Genomic DNA, 6,187 nt, shown 5'->3' on the forward strand with positions numbered 1-6,187 from the left:
CTCTCTGTTTTCATAAATGTTTGTAACTCACTTCCCGCATCCAGCATGCTCTGCTTTATTTCAGTTCTAATATTTTCCAGACTGTCAATGTTGAAACCCAGTTGTCAATAATTGCAACGGGTTTCCAGCCTTGAGGGAGATTCTGGGCCAGATTTTTCCAAACAGGGAGCAAGGACTACTTGTGTCAGGCTCAGGCCCTTTCTGCGCCTCTCATTTAGCTCTGACCCCAACCTCAGATCGTTACATTGATGCCCTAACTCCAGAAAAGCATAGCAAAACATTTGGCAGGATGCACAGTTGTAATTCGAGAAGAGGGGTGTGTCATTGAGGGGGCCCTCTGGGATTTGGGTCACTGGCCGCCCTGCTCCTGACATCTGGGCTTTACCCCCTTCCCCGAAGTGGGACCAAGCCCAGCTGAGTCATCAGCCCAGCCCAAGTGCTCGCAGCCTCTGCCCCGGGGGCACAAGGGAAGTTCTGAGCAGCACAACTGGTGACGTGTAGTATGTGGAAGGTTGCTGCGCAGTCGCGTGGTTTGCAGGGAATGCTGGTGCAAAGTAAGGGGGCCAAAACACAGCCGCCCAGCACCTTGAATATGACGGACGTGAGCTAATGCCTAAAAGGATCTGAGCCTCTGGCCCACCCTCCCACTTGTCATTGGAAAAGGAGCTATTTCCATCTTCCCAATGAGAGGCACAGCACTCTTCCAGCCTTGGAAAGGCCCATGATAGCAGATTTTAAAAACAAACACTTTTGGGTCAGAAAAGCTATTTTCTAGCACTGTTTAAGGCTTTCATGACCTGCTTTGGGCCTCATTTATCCCTCCCTCCCCAGGGCATGATTCCTTGCTTTGGATGCTTCTCTTCCTACCAGCTGGAGCCTTTGTCCTTTATATCCAGTATAACTACATCTATGTTTGGGAGCAGTACCACTGTAACTATATCAGTAAAAAATCACAGCCCTTACCCACCCTGTTTTACAGATACAAAAGCAATGGGCTCCAACCCGGCAATGATGCACTGGGCCCCTTGTGGCCACAGGGAGCTCTAAAGGGAGGGGAACGCTGGTATGTATCTCCGTGCAGGTTCAGGGTTTAACCCTGTATGCTCTCTGGATGCTGTTGTATAAAATTACACACTGCTCAGCAGAGGGGGCCCAAGCTGTGTGTGTGCGCGCAATATAAATATTAGAAACCTAACTTTCTCCCTTAGCAGCTGTGTCCCTCAGATGTTACCTGACCTGTAGCCTTATTGCAAAGACTGTTCTACCCCCTGGAGATCATTTAAGATTTTTTTCTTTTTAAATCAACCTTTCTGAAAGGCAACGATGCGCCACAAACAGCAGCCCACTTCATGTTGCTGTTAAAGCATGAAGTAGTTTTTCTTGCTGACCTACAGTTGCCTTTACACAGAGCTGAAGATTTGGTGTGGAAACACTGTCTGCAACTGCCAAAATTCAGCTGCAATCTCTCTATCTGCATGCACAAATGTAATTTTTTTTTTTTTTCAGGACCACCTCCAATTTAGTGCTTGATGGAACAGTGCCATTGACACCTGTTTACAAAAACACTTTTCATTTTGATTTGTATATTAAAACTACTTGCTGAGACAGCAAATCACTAACTTAATATAATTAGATAAGTCAGCTCTATAAACTTTGCTTTCTCAAATGTGGTCCTCTAAAAGAAATCAGACGGCAGACATTTTTCCAGTCAATGGAATGAGCAACTAGAATTTGATGGCTAACATGTTCTGCTTCACTGCTAGAGGATATTCAAAATTCCCCTCTCTGGAATTTCCATTTAAGTGGTTGATGAGAAGCAAAGTTAAATAAACCTATGTGATTTAGAAGGCCAGTGTCATTTTGTCTGAACATAGAGCAGAAATAAAAGCAGTCGTGAAAATGAGACCCCCATTTCAAAAAGGCCAAGAACAGACTGCCCCAAGCATCTTTAGTTTAATGCAGGTTTTCTTTTCCTATAGCACCTTTCTCAATGTTTGAGTGGGGGGGGAGTCCAAGCACAGTCAGACTTTACATCTGTTAGGATAAAAAATATACTTTACTTTAAAAATATAATTTAATTAAATATATACAAATATTTTAGCTTCCTTTTAAGTGCAGGTATGTTTGAGGACAAACCTAAAATGTTTGTTTTGAATCATGCTGTTCATACTTTCACAACAGTTCCTTGGTGAGACTCCAACATTGGTGACAAATTTGCAAAATCTGGCCCTCATCCTACGTCTGATCCATGCAATGCAGAGTGGGTCTCTGCCCAAAATGGACTTACTGCAAGATTAGGCCTCTGTGGGATTTGGGAGTTAGTGTTGTGGACTGGGCAATGCTGAAATACTTCACTAAAAATTTCACTCTCTTCAAGGCCAGTATCTAAAATGCATGGATAAGTGGAATTGCAATTTTTTAAACAGTATAGTTTCGAGCCTTGCAAATCTGTACCGTCCCAAGCATAGGAGAGGCCTGGTTTTCATTGCCTGCAGAAGTTAGTCAGCAATGCATGCATGCTGTAGTTCTCCTCCCAATGGTACACAAAGGCCATGGAGAATTCAAAACACTAGCTTAGCAACTAATAATTATTTCCATTTCAACAGCACTATCTGTCTGAGGAGCCCAAACTGCAGCACAACGAGGTAACACCTTCTGCCTGCTGTTAAGACTTTTGATGAGTGGGGAAACTGAGGCCCTCCAAGAGCAAGTGGGTTAACAGAGATAAGGAAATCTCTAGTGCTCTTCATTCTGTTCTGTACCTTTATCTGAAGGCCATCCACCCCTCTAGCTAGTCACAGACCTTACCAGACCATCGTGCTATAATAGCTGAGCACTTAACAGTCTTCAGTGTGTTTATCCTCACAATAAGGTAGGAAAGTGCTAGTTTCCCCATTTTATTGAAGGGGAACTGAGGCACGGACCAGCTAAGTGATTTGCCCAAGGTCACACAGGAAGTCTGTAGCGGAATAGAAAACTGAACCTGGCTTTCTGAAGTCCTAGGTTAGGGCCTTAACTGGGGTGGACTAGCCTTTCCAATTAAAATACCAGTCTCCCTAAAACCCCAGAGGTGAACCACGCTGCCCCTCCTCCAGCCAAATTAGAGGGCAGATGAATGGATTTGAAAGGTAGGGTAGGAAAAACAAGTGTATTGTAACCATGATACAATGTATTATGTCGCAATGATCATATTTGCCTCAAGAGTCTTGCATTATGTGCTTTGTCCACAAAGCCAGACCCAAAGCTCATGAATGAAATCAATGAGTACCAAATCTACGACTAGTCACCAACCAACCTACAAGTCCTACGGAATAGGAGGGGTTACAAACTGAAACGTGGTAGGGTTCCTCAGAGAGCGAGCCCCATGGGCAGAGCTCTGGGAGTGTATAAAAGCCTTTGCAGGCGGGTTCAACCATCAGTAGCCTGTTCCATTGTCTTAAAATATTCCCCTCGCTCTTAAAGCTGAGGTAAACGTATGATGTCCTATTCTCAGCACATAGTGTCCTCAAGAGCTTGTTACACAACAGAATGCTTTTCGACTATAACATCTTTGGGGCAGAGGTGTCATCTTATGGGCTTGTACAGGGCCAAGCACAGCAGTGTGCAGGCCTCTGGGTGCAACTGTAATATGCTTATAGTAATAATGATGATGACATATAGCTGTGTAGTCAACATGACTCTAGAGCAGTGGTTCCCAAACTTTACCAAACTGTGAACCCCTTTCATGAAAATATCGAATCTCGTGAAACCCCCTCCTAAAAATGACTATTTCCAGGGATTTTTCTCCCTTACCTGAGGATAAATTATAGAACCAGCAATCTGGGAAATAATTTGTTTTTTTTAATGACACATTTATTACATACTATTTATCATAACATTATTAATTTTATTACATTATGAAAACAGAAACCCTTCCAAGATTTCACTTTTGTAGCTCTTATCACTGCGATTAAGCTGCCTACATGTTTTATCAAGGAGTACCAGATGTGAAACAGCATGAAGGTATTTAAGAAGCCAACTCAATTAAAGAGTTCCTCCCACAACCATCTGGGTCCTGAGCAGTCCAGGCAAACAATGCACAACTACAACAAAGCTTAAACTTGTTCTGCCAGGAAGTCATGGTCATGGGGCTCGGGCTGCCAGCCCCTGCGCCTGGCGTCCCTACGGATGGCTCTGTCCGCCATTACAGAATTTTTTTCTAAGAACCCCCCCAATACATTTCACAAACCCTCAAGGGTTCATGAACCCCAGTTTGGGAACCACTGCTCTCGAGGCACAGGCGGGGGCCAGACTAAATCATCGCACATTGCTGATATAGCCCTTCCTTAATATGGGCAGGTGTTCTTAAATCCCTACAATGGTTGTCTAGGTAAAGACACTGCTCTATAAATAAAATTCAAACACATTGGTTGAAATCCTAGCAAAACTCCCATTGACATCGATGGGGCCAGGATTTATCCATGATGGCAGTTTTTTTCTAGCTGTGTTTCTTTCACAGATAAACAGGCCAATTTTCAAAGGTATTTAGTCACCTGGAGATGCAGCTAGGCACCCAATGAGATTTATCTGTATCGTTAGGTTCTTAAGTACCTTTGAAAATCTGGCCATCAGCCCCCTACTATTTCAAGCCGCTGCTCAAGTGACTATACGCTTGTCTCCACTGCCCCACAATTGGGCTTACGGGGGTGTGAATAGCAGAGCATGGCAAATTGCTGAGCTGTAACTCCCCCATGTGGACATTGCAGGCATGAACTAAAAAGTTCCTTGTTTGCTTTAGCATAGTTCTCATCAAACAGGATTCCATTAATATGGAGTAGGACCCTTTCGGTTCACACTGGCAGTGTCCACCCAGGGATGTTACAGCGCGGCACTGTCGTGTGCGTTGCTGTTCCCAACCCTGTAGTCCCAATCGCAGGGCAGTGTAGACAAGCCATTAGTCGCTTGAGCAAAGGGTTGAATGAGGGCAGGGCAGACATAGGCTAATACTCCTTTCTCAGGTGAGGCATTTGAGTGAAGTCAGTGCTCCTACAGGTGGACAGAGTGGCCTAACACAGGAGCTTGATGGCCCAATCAGCCACTCAGGGCAAATCGGGAAACTATATAAAAGAGTTACCTGGGAGAAAGTATAGGCTGGAGTCGTTAGTGGCTGTTTGCTAGAGGAAGGCTGGAAAGATCAACATGTTAGGTTTTCTGCTTAGATTATCTCATATTATCGTGAGAAATATGGGTTAGTTGGTAACACTACAGTCTTAGGGGCTAGTCTAGCTCCCCTATATTCAATAGGCATTCTGTCTTTGATTTCAGCATTCTACTGCAATGGCCCACTGTAGTTCAGCTCCACTTTCTCTCGTGAGGTACCCAGTGCTGAGGCCTTACTCAGGGTGCCATTAGGTTAAGCATGCTAAAATACTTGCAAGTTTTTAATGGGCATCTGTCATAAATATAAAGGGAAGAGTAAACACCTTTAAATCCCTCCTGGCCCAGAGGAAAAACCCTTTCACCTCTAAAGAAGCTAAGATAACCTCGCTGGCACCTGACCAAAATGACCAATGAGGAGACAAGATACTTTCAAAGCTGGAGCAGGGTGGGGGAACAAAGGGTCCTCTCTGTCTGTGTGATGCTTTTGCTGGGATCGGCGCAGAAATGCAGGTCAGAACTCCTGTAAAGAGTTAATAAGCAATCTAGTTAGATATGCGTTAGATTCTGCTTGGTTTAAATGGCTGATAAAAATAAGTTGTGCTGAACGGGATGTATATTCCTGTTTTTGTGTCTTTTTGTAACTTAAGGTTTTGCCTAGAGGGATACCATCCTGATTTTACAGAGATGATTCTTTTACTTTTTTCTTCAATTAAAATTCTTCTTTTAAGAACCTGATTGCTTTTTCATTGTTCTTAAGATACAAGGGTTTGGGTCTGTGTTCACCTGTGCAAATTAATGAGGATTTTTATCAAGCCTTCCCCAGGAAAGGGGGTGTAGGGCTTGGGGGGGATTTTTGGGGGAAAGATGTTTCCAAGAGGGCTCTTTCCCTGTTCTTTGTGTAACACTTTGGTGGTGGCAGCATAAGGTCCAAGGACAAAAGGTAAAAGTCTGTACCTTGGGGAAGTTTTAACCTAAGCTGGAAAGAATAAGCTTAGGGGGTCTTTCATGCAGGTCCCCACATCTGTACCCTAGAGTTCAGAGTGGGGAA

At 44.0% G+C, this 6,187-nt stretch overlaps 1 protein-coding gene across 2 annotated transcripts in view; it reads left to right on the forward strand.

The window, feature by feature from the left end:
• Nucleotides 1-3,808, forward strand: part of ANXA2 (annexin A2) — a 54,030-nt gene extending 50,222 nt beyond the window's left edge. The window contains exons 14-15 of one of the 2 annotated variants that reach the window (XR_006284598.1): nt 980-1,063; nt 2,607-3,808. The gene's annotated coding sequence lies outside the window, so the exon portion shown is untranslated. Of the gene's footprint in view, nt 1-979 lie in introns of both variants that reach the window. The other variant, XM_043524579.1, reaches the window with a different exon arrangement.
• Nucleotides 3,809-6,187: the final 2,379 nt, after the last annotated feature.

The sequence above is a fragment of the Chelonia mydas genome, chromosome 10 (assembly GCF_015237465.2).
Source record: "Chelonia mydas isolate rCheMyd1 chromosome 10, rCheMyd1.pri.v2, whole genome shotgun sequence".
In the NCBI taxonomy this organism is placed as follows: Eukaryota; Metazoa; Chordata; order Testudines; family Cheloniidae; genus Chelonia; species Chelonia mydas.